We start from the raw sequence: 18,499 nt of genomic DNA on the forward strand, positions 1-18,499 counted from the left end.
TCTGGTGGCAAATAAATCTATTTCCGGAAGACCCCAGGCCGGACAAATCTGATTGAAGACTCTTCTGTTTAGAACCCATTCTCCTTGATTGAGTGAATGGCGAATTAAAAAAATAAATAAAATAAATAAATAAAAATCGGTGATATTTTCTGAACCCCTTAAGAGGCGGCTTGAAAGTGATAGAAGATTTTGCCCCGCCATGGAGAATATTTTCTCTACTTCTAACATTAATGGGTCTGACCTGGTCCCCCTTGGCGATTTAAATAAGCCACTGCTGTGCTGTTGTCCGATAGGATTGCTACATCCTTCCCCATACAATATTTTAAGGTTGACTGTAATGCTTTCCTGACTGCAGTCAGTTCTTTTAGGTTTGAAGAACCGCTTTTTAATTTGAAATCCCATAGACCCTGAAACCAACCCCCCTCTAGGTGGGCACCCCAACCTGTTGGGCTTGCGTCCGTGGTGATTACGACTGGATTTTGTACTGTCCATGGGACATTCAAGAGATTTTTTGAATTTAGTGTTTTTGCAGACTGCTGAAATTTGTAGTCCAGCCGATCTCCTACCGAGGTCTGTATTTCCAGGATCTCTCAGTGTAGCCTTCTTGTGTGGAAATGAGCCCACATGTACCGCTGGAATTGTTGCTGTCAGGGATCCTAGCAAGGACATGGCTTCTCTTACCGAGATATGTCTTTCTTGAATATTTGCGATTTTTTGTTTGATTTTTTGAACCTTCTCTTATGGGAGGAAGCAACGCTGATGAATAGCATCCAGGTTGATGCCCAGAAAACTTTGAAGTTGGATGGACTTGGGTCTTGATTTTTCTTCGTTTACTATCCAACCCAACCTTGTTATGATGGATAGAACTTGTTTGCCTGCTACAGTACAGGCTTTTTGTGAGTCCCCGACTATTAAAAAATCGTCTAGGTATGGCATTATTAATGTCTTTTTTCCATACATAGGATGTCATTTCTGCCAATACCTTGGCAAAAATTCTGGGCGCTAGTGACACCCCAAATGGCAGGCACTGATATTGCAGATGCAAGAGGTCGCCTTGGAATTCTACGGCCACCCTGAGATATTGTTGGTGGTCTGGGTGGATTGGGATGTGATAGTATGTATCCTTTAAGTTTATCACTGCCAGGAAACAGAAGGGGTACAAAAGCTTTACTGTCGATCTCAAAGTCTCCATCTTGAATTTTTATACATACGTTCAAGGCTTTTAGATTTATCATTGTACTGTAGGAACCATCAGGCTTTTTTTTATTAGAAATAGATTGCTGTAAAATCCTCTTCCTTTTTCTAGCTCTGGCACACTGACTAACATGAGTTTGTCTGGTAACTTTATGATTTCGGCTTCTAATGCGATCTGTTTTGTCTTGCCTACCCGGGTCTCTATCATCCAAAGTGGGGGAATGGAAGAAAAAATTATTTTTAAGCCTCTGGAAAGGGTATCCGCTACCCATTGAGTAGCGGGCAGCGAGGCCCACTGAAGAAAAAACTGCTTTAATCTTTCCCCCATTGGTAAACTGGCATCATTGGTGTTTGGGCCCCCCTTTGAAGGTGGTATCCTTATTAAACAGGAATGCCTTGGACTGACTCCTGTCTCTTCTCCAGGCTCGACCCCCTCTTCCACTATCCTGTCTCTGGCTTCTTCCTCTTCCCCCCTAGTAGTTGACCCTTGAAAGTTTTTTTTATATTTTTGAGAGGGAAGGGGAAAATTTTGCTTTTTATCGGCCGCCTTCTCTAATATGTCGTCCAGGACAGTCCCAAATAAATAGTCACCTTGGCAGGGAATGGCACAATTTCATTTTGGATTGGAAATTGGCTGACCAATTCTTAAGCCAAAGGGCTCTCCGTGCCGAGTTTGAGAGACCACAGGCCCGGGACGCAAACCTCACCCTGTCTACTGAGGCGTCAGTCAAGAAGTAAGCTGCTTTCTGGATAGTGGGGAGTGCTTCCAGGAGTTGTTCCCTAGGACATTTATTACTTATCTGGGACTCCAGTTCTTGTAGCCACTTTACTAGAGACCTGGCAGTACATGTGGCTGCGATGCTGGGCTTAAAGGAACCTGCTGCTGCATCCCATGTGCCTCTCAGGAAAGTGTCAGCCTTTTTATCTAAAGGATCTTTTAAAGAACCTAGATTCTCAAAAGGAAGGGCTACCTCCTTAGAAACTCTGGCAATAGCCACGTCAATCTTTGGGGATCTTTCCCAAACACTAGTCAACTAATCTTCAAAAGGATACTTCCGTTTAAGTGTGTTTGGGACTGACACCTTTTTAACTGTTTTTTCCACTCTTTTTTTTATCAAGGAAAGTAAGTTTTTGTGGACTGGGAACACCTGATGTTTGTGCTCCTCCAGGTTACTGAACATGGAATCCTGCACAGATCTATGCTCTCTCGGGGTCTCTACCCCCATAGTAGACCTAATGATTTTTAGTAGTTTTGTAATTTCTTCCACCGGGAAGCAAGGCTGGCCATATTCCCCATCAGTTGAAGATGGTTCTGAACTATCAGAGTCAACTAATTCCCCTGAGCTAATGTCTGAGCGTGTATGCTGTATGCCTGAGGAGGTGGACGGACCCAGAGTATGTCGTATTTCCTTTTTTACAGTGTTTTTAACTTCGCCTTGATTAAGGTTTTTATCTCCTGAAAAAGAGACAGGGATTCCTCCATTACTGTTTTCTCTATACCAGCCCGGCAAAGCTTTTTAGTGTATGACTAAAGCTTCCTTGCATAAGGCATATTCTTTATTTTTTGTCTTGGTCACTGTTTTCCTGGGTCTATCCTAAAATAGATAATGACGTGTGTGTGTGTGTGTGTGTGTGTGTGTGTGTGTGTGTGGTCATATCCGGCATCACTATGCCCCCGTAAGTGACCCCGCACCGCGCATGCGCCGTTCTGCAAACCGGCGCTATCTTTCTTATGCGCTTCTGATTCTCTGCGGTCCTCTCAGCACCAACCTCTGAATCCAGAGGTGGCCCGTGGAAGTCCAGCGCTCCGGTTGGAGCGATTTCTCCAAGAAAAGTGCCCCCACCTCTTGGAACAGCCCTCCGGCCGCCAGGTTTACCGGGTCAGAACGGCACCAGGAGAAATCTCCCCAGGTATACTGTTCCACCGTAGGCATCCTCTTCCAGGAACAGGAAACCACACTGGGGAGGAAGAGAGGTGCCGCCCCTTTTATTTTAGTAGGTTTCCTGTGCCTGGCGGCGGATACTCTCTCCGTACGGTGCTGTCATGATGAAGGGTAAAACTAGTGACTGACTACTGACCAGATACTGATAGTGGGCCGTGGCCTAAGTGAGTATTTATTCATTAGCCACGGGGTAGTCGGTGGGGTGGATGGTACCATATTGTGTGTATAAGGGGCAATACTGTGGGAAAACTCCCCTAAAATAAAATCTTAAACTTTTCTTTTTAAATATATGCATTGAAAACTGGACTAACAACACACATATATGCATATTTAAAACTAGCAAAGTTACAAGCTGAATGGCTTGTTGTGGTGTATATAAACAGATGTAAACAATGATGCTGCTGAATAATTGATACAGTCACTACCTTACCCTATCCTGCCTAAACACGGAGGTTGGCACCCTAAGGAACGACAATGGCGCCCCACTCACCTGTGGCTCTCCCTCAGAAGCCGTAGTTAACCCTGATATATATCAAAAAAGTACACTGATGCATTAAATAGAACCAGATATGTCTCAAGGTATATATAAAGGAAAAGGTATGATAGTCATCAGAGAATGGGTTCAATAATCGGTCTCAACGCGTTTCCCCAACACGTTCATCAGGAGGCTTCATACAGCGATGATAATTCATGATGTTCAGTATAGTGTGCCTAATAGCCAGGTGTCCATGTATAAATATCCCACTTCATCCAAAACCTCTCCCCAGAATAGGAGACCCATTCCCATTCCTAGAGGTGAATTGTCATAAGACATATAGAATGGAGTCGGTCTACAATATTGTACTGCACCTGCGCTAATTCTCATGAGCTAGAGGTCAGATAATGTTCATCCCCTAGTGTGCATGTCCGGAAGTGACGCGCTTTACACTGAAACGCCAGGTAAACTGATTGCTGCCGCGCCACTCGTAGTAATGTGTTCCACGCCTAAGAGCATAATGGCCTACATGTGTCCGGACCATCATCCTTGTCAGTAAAGTAACATACGATTAGAGGGTTTGTCTGTGCGTTACATCAGGTCATCTGATCACAGGAGCATAATGGGGGCATCATACATACTTGCATAAGGGGCATAATGGGGGCATCATACATACTTGCATAAGGGGCATAATGGGGGCATTACACTGTGTGGGGGCATCATACATACTGCATAAGGGGCATAATGGGGGCATTACACTGTGTGGGGGCATCATACATACTGCATAAGGGGCATAATGGGGGCATTACACTGTGTGGGGGCATCATACATACTGCATAAGGGGCATCATGGGGGCATTACACTGTGTGGGGCACTCATATATACTGCATAAGGGGCATAATGGGGGCATTACACTGTGTGGGGGGCATCATACATCCAGTATAAGGGGCATAATAGGGGCATTACACTGCGAGGGGGCATCATACATACTGCATAAGGGGCATAATGGGGGCATTACACTTTGTGGGGGCATCATACATACTGCATAAGGGGCATAATGGGGGCATCATACATACTTGCATAAGGGGCATAATGGGGGCATTACACTGTGTGGGGCATCATACATACTGCATAAGGGGCATAATGGGGGCATTACACTGTGTGGGGGGCATCATACATCCTGCATAAGGGGCATAATGGGGGCATTACACTGTGTGGGGGGCATCATACATCCTGCATAAGGGGCATAATGGGGGCATTACACTGTGTGGGGGGCATCATACATCCAGTATAAGGGGCATAATAGGGGCATTACACTGCGAGGGGGCATCATACATACTGCATAAGGGGCATAATGGGGGCATTACACTTTGTGGGGGCATCATACATACTTGCATAAGGGGCATAATGGGGGCATTACACTGTGTGGGGCATCATACATACTGCATAAGGGGCATAATGGGGGCATTACACTGTGTGGGAGGCATCATACATACTGCATAAGGGGCATAATGGGGGCATTACACTGTGTGGGGGGCATCATACATCCTGCATAAGGGGCATAATGGGGGCATTACACTGTGTGGGGGGCATCATACATCCTGCATAAGGGGCATAATGGGGGCATTACACTGTGTGGGGGGCATCATACATCCTGAATAAGGGGCATAATGGGGGCATTACACTGTGGGGCATCATACATCCTGCATAAGGGGTATAATGGGGGCATTACACTGTGTGTGGGCATCATACACACTGCATAAGGGGCATAATGGGGGGCATTACACTGTGTGGGGGGGCATCATACATCCTGCATAAGGAGCATAATGGGGGCATTACACTGTGGGGGGCATCATACATCCCGCATAAGGGGCATAATGGGGGCATTACACTGTGTGGGGCATCATACATACTGCATAAGGGGCATAATGGGGGCATTACACTGTGTGGGGGCATCATACATCCTGCATAAGGAGCATAATGGGGGCATTACACTGTGGGGGGCATCATACATCCCGCATAAGGGGCATAATGGGGGCATTACACTGTGTGGGGCATCATACATACTGCATAAGGGGCATAATGGGGGCATTACACTGTGTGAGGGCATCATACATTCTGCATAAGGGGCATAATGGGGGCATTACACTGTGTGGGGGCATCATACATCCTGCATAAGGGGCATAATGGGGGCATTACACTGTGTGGGACATCATACATCCTGCATAAGGGGCATAATGGGGGCATTACACTGTGTGGGGGCATCATACATCCTGCATAAGGGGCATAATGGGGGCATTACACTGTGGGGCAGTAAAGGGGTCCTGTACTATGAGAACAATACGTTTCCTCCCTTTCTGTCTCCATAGTTGGGTCGTATGTATCTATTACAGGAAACAGAACAAAAACCTTATGATTCTTATAAAGGGGCAACACAAGACCCCAAAAGAGTCTCCGTGCTGAAGGGGTTAATGCCCCCTGCGCCCAGTAATGGGGTCTCCACATACCTCCACCTGCAGAGCCGCCACCACATATATGGCTGCTCTGTGCGCACAGGAGCTGTGATGAGGTCACAGGAGGGGAGGAGTCAGGGGTCACATGATCAGGGGCCTCAGTGGATGCAGGACTCTGCTGTGCTGGTTGTCATGGTGATGGATGAGCTGAAGTTTATGTGTGGGGTCAGGAGGGGTTTACAGTGTGGATGTAGCAGAGCCGTGTGTGTACGAGGTGTACGGAGCGGAGCCGCGTGTGTACGAGGTGTACGGAGCAGAGCCGCGCGTGTACGAGGTGTACGGAGCGGAGCCGCGCGTGTACGAGGTGTACGGAGCGGAGCCGCGCGTGTACGAGGTGTACGGAGCGGAGCCGCGCGTGTACGAGGTGTACGGAGCGGAGCCGCGCGTGTACGAGGTGTACGGAGCGGAGCCGCGCGTGTACGAGGTGTACGGAGCGGAGCCGCGCGTGTACGAGGTGTACGGAGCGGAGCCGCGCGTGTACGAGGTGTACGGAGCGGAGCCGCGCGTGTACGAGGTGTACGGAGCGGAGCCGCGCGTGTACGAGGTGTACGGAGCGGAGCCGCGCGTGTACGAGGTGTACGGAGCGGAGCCGCGCGTGTACGAGGTGTACGGAGCGGAGCCGCGCGTGTACGAGGCGTACGGAGCGGAGCCGCGCGTGTACGAGGCGTACGGAGCGGAGCCGCGCGTGTACGAGGCGTACGGAGCGGAGCCGCGCGTGTACGAGGCTTACGGAGCGGAGCCGCGCGTGTACGAGGCGTACGGAGCGGAGCCGCGCGTGTACGAGGCGTACGGAGCGGAGCCGCGCGTGTACGAGGCGTACGGAGCGGAGCCGCGCGTGTACGAGGCGTACGGAGCGGAGCCGCGCGTGTACGAGGCGTACGGAGCGGAGCCGCAGGTGTACGGAGCCGAGCTGTGTGTACGAGGTTTAAGGAGCGGAGCCGGGTGTGTGCGAGGCGTGCGGAGCCGCGTGTGTACGAGGCTTACGGAGCGGAGCCGTGCGTGTACGAGGTGTACGGAGCGGAGCTGTGTGTACGAGGTGTACGGAGCGGAGCCGCCTGTGTACGAGGTGTATGGAGCGGAGCCGCCTGTGTAGGAGGTGTATGGAGCGGAGCCACGCGTGTACGAGGCGTACGGAGCGGAGCCACACGTGTACGAGGCGTACGGAGCGGAGCCACGCGTGTATGAGGCGTACGGAGCGAAGCCACGCGTGTACGAGGCGTACGGAGCGGAGCCACGCTTGTACGAGGTGTACGGAACCGAGCTGTGTGTACGAGGTTTACGGAGCAGAGCCGTGCGTGTACGAGAGGTGCGGAGCCGGGTGTGTACGAGGCGTACAGAGCGGAGCCGCGTGTTTACGAGGCGTACGGAGCGGAGCTGTGTGTACGAGGTGTACGGAGCGGAGCCGTGCGTGTACGAGGTGTATGGAGCGGAGCCGTGTGTACGAGGTGTACGGAGCGGAGCTGTGTGTACGAGGTGTACGGAGCGGAGCTGTGTGTACGAGGTGTATGGAGCGGAGCCGTGTGTGTACGAGGCGTATGGAGCGGGCCGCGTGTACGAGGTGTACGGAGCGGAGCAGTGTGTGTATGAGGTATACGGAGAGGAGATGTGTGTGTATGAGGTGTACGTAGCGGAGCCGCGTGTGTACGAGGTGTACGTAGCGGAACCGCGTGTACGTAGCGGAGCCGCGTGTGTACGAGGCGTACGGAGCGGAGCCGCGTGTGTACGAGGCGTACGGAGCGGAGCCGCGTGTGTACGAGGCGTACCATGAGGTATACGGAGCGGAGCTGTGTGTGTATGAGGTATACGGAGAGGAGATGTGTGTGTATGAGGTGTACGGAGCAGAGCCGTGTTAGTACGAGGTGTACGGAGCGGAGCCGTGTGTGTACGAGGTGTACGGAGCGGAGCCGTGTTAGTACTTGGTGTAAGGAGCGGAGCCGTGTGTGTACGATGTATACGGAGTGGAGCCGCGCGGGTACGAGGTCTACCGAGCGGATACGTGTATGTACGAGGTGTACGGAGCCATGTATGTACGGAGCCGTGTGTGTACAGAACCATGTATGTACGGAGCCATGTGTGTACGAGGTGTACAGAGCGGAGCCATGTGTGTACGGATTGGAGCTGTATGTATGCAAGGTGTACGGAGCGGAGCCGTGTGTCCCGGATTTCTCCTTTAGTTATTATTATTTTCTTATTTTTTTATGGAAATTACAGTAAAATGTCCCCAATCCCTTTTTCTCCTTTCTCCCAATCCATAATGCTGGGGTAAGATTATCTCTACAGAGACCCTTGTACAGGAGTATTAGGGCTCCAGCGACATCACATCTATTATACAGAGAATAGCGCTATCTCCACAGCTCTGTACACAAGGACATAGAGATCAGACAAAGTCCTCATATTCAGGCAGCTTCTATTTTACTCCAACCCTCTTTATAAGAACAAGATCATTATACCGAGCAGAGAAGCTCCAGGGACAAAGACCCCGTCTGGTCCTAATATTAGGGTGAACACTTTGGTATGTTCACTAGTTGCCTGCTCCTGGCCTAATGGATATGATCAAGTGCATGCAAGAAAGAATAACATCAGACACACACAGTCGGATGTAAGCCCTCCTTGATCAGCTATGGCACAGCTCCAAGTGTCCTTTATTCAACTCCAACATAGATTTATATAAACTCTGTATATGGGCTCGGTTAGCCCCAGAATGTGAGTAACCAGATGTATTGATTGGTTAGTCCACGAGGAGTGGTCCTTAAGGTCATCAAGGGGCGTGATCCATGAGGTCATCAGGGGGCATGGTCAAGGAGCCCATCGGGGGCGTAGTCCATTAGGTCATCAGGGTGGGTTGGTCCATGAGGTCATCAAGGGGCGTGATCCATGAGGTCATCAGGGGGCATGGTCAATGAGCCCATCGGGGGCGTAGTCCATTAGGTCATCAGGGTGGGTTGGTCCATGAGGTCATCAAAGGGGCGTGATCCATGAGGTCATCAGGGGGTGTGGTCAATGAAGTCATCAGGGGGCGTAGTTCATGAGGTCATCATGGTGGGTTGGTCCATGAGGTCATCAGGGAGCATGATCCATGCGATGTGTCGCTCTGTGGTTGGTTAGTCCTTCTATAGAATGCTGCTTCCTCCCAGAACAGAGCATGGTGTGATGAAACAGGAGATGGCAGCCATCTTTTGATCTAAACAAGCTTATGTAAGGTGAAATAATACACTTTGTGGGTCTTTTCTCTCAATCTCCTGTGTCTTGAGGTTAATTAAGTATTTGAGTCTATTGCTCTCCTCAACAGTCCCCCCTAAATACTTTATTAATCTTATGTACCCACTGTGGTTCCCTCACCCATCAGTGTTAAGTGTCACTATGACATCAGAGGCTTCATGGCAATATGGATGCTATGGACATCAGAGAATGTGTGACCAATTATGAGTATTTCAGTATGTATATAGGAGCTCGCTACCCGCGTCCTTGGGACTTTCCTACCTGCTTCACCTCAGTTCCCTACCTGGATACCCACAATTTTATCACAACACTAATGAACCTTCTTGTCTCTGGTCCATATTATACCACCAGGGATTCTTTGGTAATATTTCCCTTTATAGATGAACCTAATCACCTTGATAATAGCATAATGGTTTGTGCATCGCTGGTCAACATTTCATGCCATACCAGAAGTATATCCAAAGGAAATTAACACAACAAACACAAACTCGCATACACCTACTATGACTGCCTACTTGGGGACTGTAAAAGACTGAAGGGGGCCTAGCTTTTCTATATCTGCAGAATAACTAACCTCTTGAGCTAGTAAAGTGGGCACTGATGTTTCTACTCCTTTCTCGATCATCTTCCTTACACAAGGAAGAACACAACAAACAATAATAGCTGCAATAATTAAGACGACAAGGATAACAACACCTATCTGAGCTAGCCAGCTCTGCCATCCATTCATCCACGAAAAGTATTGGTCCCAAGGATCTTCTACACCTGAATTCCTTTTTAATTCTTTTTGTAGAGAATTCAGCTTTTTTATGGCTACTGTAACCTTCCCGGTGGGACCTGTATTATCTGGAATATAGGTACAACATGCAGATTTCACCATTTTGCAAAAATCTCCTTTTTCTGCTAATATGTAAAAGGCCATTCTGTTTTGAAACGCCAATATCGATGTAGGGCCTAGTTGGTCTGCTAAACCTTGAAGAGCTTCTCTAGTGTAATTGACAAATCTCTATTGATTATAATAGATGTAATTGATCCAGTCTACATTTTTATTTATGGTCACTAGGGGTAAGATACAGTAAATGATTTGAAACCTGCTTTGACTTGATCTCTGGCTTTAAATTCATCCGGTACCCCCCTTGGAACACCTATGGCATCAATATAAATGTGGGGGTCGAAACTGCCTTTTGGTTCTGAAATGGTTTCCCTTTTTGTTCTGTGGAGATCTTCTGAAGTTAGGGCTTCCCTACCTTCTGCTGCTATGTAGAAGGGCATTATGGCTTTGGCTAGTGTACATTCTCCTATCCATTCTCCTTCTAAATAAGTTCTGATCTTCATGTCTCCACATATCCAGAAAACATCAGAAATAGACTGGATTTGGTTGATCAGGTCTCCTCTGGTTGCATTACTATATCTTCTGCAATATCCCTTTGTGAAATTACCCAAAAATGTGCTCCCTTTGGTACTGGTATAATAGGTGTATTTTCCCGGGTATATGGTAATGCCAGGTTAGGTGTTTCTGTGACTATGGGGTACTTCTTTTTCCAGTTTTCGCAATTCATTCCGTCAAGGGATTTGTTAGTGAACAGACTCAGAAAACATTTTTCCACATCTGGCGGTAAGTCTAGAGGGACAGATCCCAAGTGGGGTATCGCTCCCTCACAGACAAAGCAATTGGATATATTATATTGATTGGCTGTATATTTCATCCACTTCAACCATAAGTTGGTCTCAGTGTACCCCGTTTCAACGGCAAGAACATCTTCAAATGTGGGTTTTGCAACGGCTATCATTTTGTTAAATTTTTGAATATGGAACATTATGGAGTTTGAGTGTGTATTTGTAGCGTCGGCATCCCTGCCTCCTGCTAGGCAGGGACGCCGTTCCCCTCACCTCTCCGCTCCGTGCCCGGCGGCTTCCTCCCGCTCTGCTGGCAGCGCGCGCTGCTTCCCGGCTTCTGTGCTTAGGGCGCGCGCGCGCCCGCTCCCCTCTCTTAAAGGGGCCGCGCGCGCCGTTCTAAGGAGTCCCTGGCCAATGGCCGGAGTACCTCACCATATATAAGGCACCTCCTCCAAAATGGAGGTGCCCGAGCAATGTTGTTGCAAAGCCTTTCAACTCTGCTTCAGCCCTCAGGTCCCGTTAGATACCTGCCAGATTCCTGCTCGATACCTGCCTGATACTTGTCTATCGACTTGCATTCCTGCAGTCCGACAGTCTGCCTACCAGCCCTGCCAGTCTGTCTATGGATCAGTCTGCCCGCTCACCTGGGAGCGCTCACCTGCTACCTGCCTGCTAGCCTACCTGGAGGCTCTGCCGTCACGTGCCGTGACCACCTGCCTGTCCAGAGACTCTTGCCCGCTCACCTGGGAGCGCTCACCTGCTACTTGCCTGCTAGCCTACCTGGAGGCTCTGCCGTCACGTGCTGTGACCATCTGCCTGTCCAGAGACTCTTGCCTGCTCACCTGGGAGCGCTCACCTGCTACCTGCCTGCTAGCCTACCTGGAGGCTCTGCCGTCACGTGCCGTGACCACCTGCCTGTCCAGAGACTTACCTGCTCACCTGGGAGCGCTCATCTGCTACCTGCCTGCTAGCCTACCTGGAGGCTTAGCCGTCTCTTGCTGTGACCACCGGCCTGTCCCGAGACTCTCCCCCGCTCACCTGGGAGCGTCCACCTGCTGCCTGCCTGCTAGCCTACCTGGAGGCTCTGCCGTCACTTGCCGTGACCACCCGCCTGTCAAGAGACTGTCCCCGTCACTTACCGTGACCTCCTGCCCTTCTACCCAGAGACTGTCCCCGTCACTTGCCGTGACCTCCTGCCCTTCTACCCAGAGACTGTCCCCGTCACTTGCCATGACCTCCTGCTCTTCTACCCAGAGACTGTCCCCGTCACTAGCCGTGACTACCTGCCCGCCTTCCCTGGGAGCCACCCGCTTCCTTACAAGGACTGCCCCCTTGTATAGTTGCTCAGAGGTTCCACCTCCCAGACCCGTTACAGTATTATCTTTCGTTGACATTTCTTTTACGTCCCCTAATTTGAACATACCCAGCTGGGCACAACTGGCACACACACCATATACAGTACAGACCAAAAGTTTGGACACACCGTCTCATTTAAAGATTTTTCTGTATTTTAATGACTATGAAAATTGTACATTTACGCTGAAGGCATCAAAACTATGAATTAACACATGTGGAATTATATACTTAACAAAAAAGTGTGAAACCACTGAAAATATGTCTTATATTCTAGGTTCTTCAAAGTAGCCACCTTTTGCTTTGATGACTGCTTTGCACACTTTTGGCATTCTCTTGATGAGCTTCAAGAGGTAGTCACCGGAAATGGTCTTCCAACAATCTTGAAGGAGTTCCCAGAGATGCTTAGCACTTGTTGGCCCTTTTGCCTTCACTCTGCGGTCCAGCTCACCCCAAACCATCTCGATTGGGTTCAGGTCTGGTGACTGTGGAGGCCAAGGCATCTGGCTTAGCACTCCATCACTCTCCTCCTTGGTCAAATAGCCCTTACACAGCCTGGAGATGTGTTTGGGGTCATTGTCCTGTTGAAAAATAAATGATGGTCCAACTAAACGCAAACCGGATGGAATAGCATGCCGCTGCAAGATGCTGTGGTAGTCATGCTGGTTCTGTATGCCTTCAATTTTGAATAAATCCCCAACAGTGTAACCAGCAAAGCACCCCTACACCATCACACCTCCTCCTCCATGCTTCACTATGGGAACCAGGCATGTAGAGTCCATCTGTTCACCTTTTCTGCGTTGCACAAAGACACGGTGGTTGGAACCAAAGATTTCAAATTTGGACTCATCAGACCAAAGCACAGATTTCCTCTGGTCTAATGTCCATTCCTTGTGTTCTTTAGCCCAAACAAGTCTCTTCTGCTTGTTGCCTGTCCTTAGCAGTGGTTTCCTAGCAGCTGCTTTACCATGAAGGCCTGCTGCACAAAGTCTCCTCTTAACAGTTGTTGTAGAGATGTGTCTGCTGCTAGAATTCTGTGTGGCATTGACCTGGTCTCTAATCTGAGCTTCTGTTAACCTGCGATTTCTGAGGCTGGTGATTTGGATAAACTTATCCTCAGAAGCAGAGGTGACTCTTGGTCTTCCTTTCCTGGGGCGGTCCTCATGTGAGCCAGTTTCTTTGTAGCGCTTGATGGTTTTTGCAACTGCACTTGGGGACACTTTCAAAGTTTGCCCAATTTTTCGGACTGACAGACCTTCATTTCTTAAAGTAATGATGGCCACTCGTTTTTCTTTACTTAGCTGCTTTTTTCTTGCCATAATACAAATTCTAACAGTCTATTCAGTAGGACTATCAGCTGTGTATCCACCTGACTTCTGCACAACACAACTGATGGTCCCAACCCCATTTATAAGGCAAGAAATCCCACTTATTAAACCTGACAGGGGACACCTGTGAAGTGAAAACCATTTCCGGTGACTACCTCTTGAAGTTCATCAAGAGAATGCCAAGAGGGTGCAAAGCAATCATCAAAGCAAAAGGTGGCTACTTTGAAGAACCTAGAATATAAGACATTTTCAGTTGTTTCACACTTTTTTGTTAAGTATATAATTCCACATATGTTAATTCATAGTTTTGATGCCTTCAGTGTTAATGTACAATTTTCAAAGTCATGAAAATACAGAAAAATCTTTAAATGAGGTGTGTCCAAACTTTTGGTCTGTACTGTACATGTGTACCCAACAGATAGGTGCCCTTATCGCCAGGTTGATGGTTCTCCAGGTTGAGGATTAAAGGATTACATTGGCTGATGGTATCACAAGGCTTAAGAACTTTTGTATGAAAAAGTGTCATCCTAGTAAGTAGGAATTTATCCTGTGGATCTTGTTTATTTAAGGCTGTGTTTGGTCTATACCCCCAATCTTCACCAGTGTTCCACCCTACCGCCCTCCATGAACTACAAGTTTGTCCCCATCCATCTCCTGTAACACATATATATTGTTGCCCTGATCTCAGCTGTGCCGGTTGACTCATTGCGGAGGGTGAGGAAACCCATTGATTATCACACTGTACTACATCGCAATAATCAAATTTGAAAGAAGCAACGTGTGCTGTGGTGTTGTAGCAGAACGTGATCACCCCCCTTGCTTGGGTGATTGCGACCTGTTGTGCTCCTACATATGAGTATAGAATGGCACAACACACAAAGTAAAGGATATGCAACATTATGTAGAAGGTTCTGATGGAGGCATGAACTTCTTACAGTGGGAGGCATGTATCCACGTCGGTCTTCCTTCAAGTTTGACTGAAGTAGGAGTGGTCAGGAGCACTTGATAGGGACCCTCAAATCTCAACTCAAGGGATGTCCTTCTGGTGAACTTCTTTACCAGCACGTAGTCACCAGGCTGGAAAGTGTGAGTACCTTCACTGAAATCTGGATCTGGAATCGATGACAAAACTCGTGCATGTGTTACTGACAATTCTTTAGTGAGGGCAATGACATAATTTACAAGAGTATCACTTCCTAAGGCTAGCTGTTGTAGCGGAAGTGTTGCGAGGAGAGGTCGCTGCTTGAAGTAACTCGTGTGGACGTGCGGCTGAGTTGCCAGTGGAAGTGACAGTGGAAAGGGTCGGTGCTGGGGATGATCCAGGTGGGAGAATAGCTGGGCTCACGATGGGAGTGTTAGGTGAAAGGGTTGGTGGCCCACTGGACACCGTTGTGACAGGGAACACGGGTAAAGCCTGTTCACTTCCCAAAGGAGTATAGTACTGGCCAATAGTGATCATTACTGGGTAAAAAGGATCTGGTCTTGTGGTGTGTAGCATTGGCCTAGTATGTTCAGCACCAAAAGTCGTGTTTATATTCCTGGATTGTGCCTCACTCGATTTAGCCAGATCTACTATACATCAGTTACATGATGATATGGCTCAGTTTGTATAATCTGGGGCAACATTCCAAGATGGCCGCCGCCACATAACTCAAAACTCTGTCCTTCTTTTTCCTTTCCTCTTCTACCCAATTTTCTCTATACAAACTTTCAGAGACTCTTTCCCATGCCCTAGCAGTAGATTATCTTCTAGAGTACCTTTTCTTTCTTTTAATACACTCTTCCACTCCAGGGGTTGTAACCCCCCCACCCTTCAGGCATTCCACACAACTTCATAAGCTTTTTACATTGTTTTACATGACTTTTCCCTTCACGAGTCGCTACTAATGCACATGGGTCCAACTTGCCATCTGAATTTGGCTTAGTACCAATACGACAAAACTGCATTAATTTCTCCATCTTCTCTATATAGACCAAGATAAACACAAAACAAACAATAAGACGGGGGAGAATGACTCAAACCTAAGATTCTAAAGGAAAACTGAGTCTGCAGCACACACTTTCTGTCTCCGTCCAGCCTGTCTGATTTCCATATAAAAAAATAAAACACCTCGTATTAATCCAATTACCCGGCCCGAGGCCAGTCACTCACACTAGGCTATGTGCCGAAACTCAATTTACTAATCCAATTACCAGGCCCCTTACCGAGTCACTCACTCTAGGCTACGTGCCGAAACTCAATTTACTAGGCTCCGGGCCGAGTCACTCACTCCAGGCTAAGTACCCCTACTTTCTCCACCAGAACTGAAGATCATATCACAGGCGACAAACGTGAACTGTACGATAGCCAATATCCTTTACTTCTCCAGACACCACTCAAAGACTCACTTGCTCCCTTTAAATACCAGTCAATCTCCCCTCAACACGACACATAACAGGCAGCAGGCAACTGAGCACGTGACGGTTCTTCCGCAGTTAAATGGCCAGCAGCGGAGAGACCCTTCTGCCGTGTTACAGATACCTCGAAAACCGGACACAGTCAGGCAATCTGCACAGGATACCCAGAGGAACATGGGAAATTACTACAGATTATAAAAATCAGCAGACTTACCGTGTTTGGTTATGGAGGTGATCAGTCTCCTGGCTCGGAGTATTCAGTGCGTCCTGCCGTTCCACTCGCCGGTCCTAAAGGTATAGGGCTTTCCCTCTGCTGGCCCCACGTTGGGCACCAAAAATGTTAGGGTGAACACTTTGGTATATTCACTAGTTGCCTGCTCCTGGCCTAATGGATATGATCAAGTGCATGCAAGAAAGAATAACATCAGACACACACACAGTCGGATGTAAGCCCTCCTTGATCAGCTATGGCACAGCTCCAAGTGTCCTTTATTCAACTCCAACATAGATTTATATAAACTCTGTATATGGGCTCGGTTAGCCCCAGAATGTGAGTAACTAGATGTATTGATTGGTTAGTCCAGGGGACGTGGTCTATGAGGTCATCAGGAGGCGTGATCCATTAGGTCATCAGGGGGTGTGGTCAATGAGGTAATCAGGGGGCGTAGTCCATAAGGTTATCAGGGTGGGTTGGTCTATGTGGTCATCAGGGGGCGTGATCCATGCGATGTGTCGCTCTGTGGTTGGTTAGTCCTATAGAATGCAGCTTCCTCCCAGAACAGAGCATGATGTGATGAAACAGGAGATGGCAGCCATCTTTAGATCTAAACAAGCTTATGTAAGGTGAAATAATACACTTTGTGGGTCTTTTCTCTCAATCTCCTATGTCTTGAGGTTAATTAAGTATTTGAGCCTATGGCTCTCCTCAACACTAACACGCTGGGGGCCCGAATTCTCTCATTTGTGGCCCCAGCGTTTCTTGTAGAATAAATCTCTTTCTCATCCAGTCCTGTAGTAATGACTTTGTTATCAGGTTTTGTAGGAGGGTTCGTCTGACTCCATCTTATGTTATCAATATCTGTGCGAGAAACAAGAAATGTCCGAGCGCAGCTTTACCAAGTGTCCAGTGTCAGTTCTTCTACAGTCTGATAAAGAGCCGCGGTGTCTCCGACCGAACCTAGGGAGTATACAGCTGTATACAGCGTACACACGGCTCCGTACACACATGGCTCCGTACACACGCAGCTCCGCTCCATACACCTCGTATATATACGGCTCCACTCCATACACACGGCTCCGCTCTGTACACATCGTACACACATGGCTCCGTACATACATGGCTCTGTACACACACGGCTCTGTACACACACGGCTCCATACACCTCGTACACACTCCTCTCTGCTCCGTACACTTCGTACACATGCGGCTCCGCTCCCTACACACGCGGCTCCGCTCCGTACACCTCGTACACACGCGGCTCTGCTCCGTACACCTCGTACACACGTGTCGCCACACCGTACACCTCGTACACACAAGACTCCGCTCCGTAAATCCTCGTACACACACTTGTTCCGCTCCCTACACCTCGTACACACACGTCTCTGCTCCGTACACCTCGTACACACGCGGCTCCGCTCCGTACACCTCGTACACACGCGGCTCTGCTCCGTACACCTCCTACACACGCGGCTCCGCTCCGTACGCCTGGTACACACACAGCTCCGCTCCGTACACCTCGTACACACGTGGCTCCGCTCCGTACACCTCGTACACACGCGGCTCCGCTCCGTACACCTCGTACACACACGGCTCCGCTCCGTAAATCCTCGTACACACACTTGTTCCGCTCCGTACACCTAGTACACACACGGCTCTGCTCCGTACACCTCGTACACACGCGGCTCCGCTCCGTACACCTCGTACACACGCGGCTCCGCTCCGTACACCTCGTACACACACGGCTCCGCTCCGTACACCTAGTACACACACGGCTCTGCTCCGTACACCTCGTACACACGCGGCTCCGCTCTGTACACCTCGTACACACGCGGCTCCGCTCCGTACACCTCGTACGCACACGGCTCCGCTCCGTACACCTAGTACACACACGGCTCTGCTCCGTACACCTCGTACACACAAGGCTCCGATCCGTACACCTCGTACACACGCGTCTCCGCTCCATACACCTCGTACACACGCGGCTCTGCTCCGTACACCTAGTACACACGCGGCTCCGCTCCGTACACCTTGTACACACGCGGCTCTGCTCCGTACACCTCGTACACACACAGCTCTGCTCCATACACCTCGTACACAGGCGGCTCCGCTCCGTACACCTCGTACACGCAGCTCCGTACACCTCGTACACGCGGCTCTGCTCCGTACACCTCGTACACGCGGCTCTGCTCCGTACACCTCGTACACACACACGGCTCTGCTCCGTACATCTCGTATACACG

The 18,499-nt window shown here is 49.1% G+C and overlaps 1 protein-coding gene across 5 annotated transcripts in view; it reads right to left on the bottom strand.

Annotated features, from left to right (window-relative positions):
- LOC141176074 (uncharacterized) overlaps positions 1–17,998 on the bottom strand; it is a 39,904-nt gene extending 21,906 nt beyond the window's left edge. For 3 of the 5 annotated variants that reach the window (XM_073660067.1, XM_073660066.1, XM_073660063.1), the window contains exon 1: positions 6,120–6,186. The gene's annotated coding sequence lies outside the window, so the exon portion shown is untranslated. Of the gene's footprint in view, positions 1–6,119; positions 6,187–14,577; positions 14,755–16,253 lie in introns of those variants that run through there. The other 2 variants (XM_073660064.1, XM_073660065.1) reach the window with 2 other exon arrangements.
- Positions 17,999–18,499: the final 501 nt, after the last annotated feature.

Source organism: Phyllobates terribilis, unplaced genomic scaffold, assembly GCF_046119375.1.
Source record: "Phyllobates terribilis strain yellow unplaced genomic scaffold, ASM4611937v1 Scaffold_17__1_contigs__length_24005725, whole genome shotgun sequence".
In the NCBI taxonomy this organism is placed as follows: domain Eukaryota; kingdom Metazoa; phylum Chordata; class Amphibia; order Anura; family Dendrobatidae; genus Phyllobates; species Phyllobates terribilis.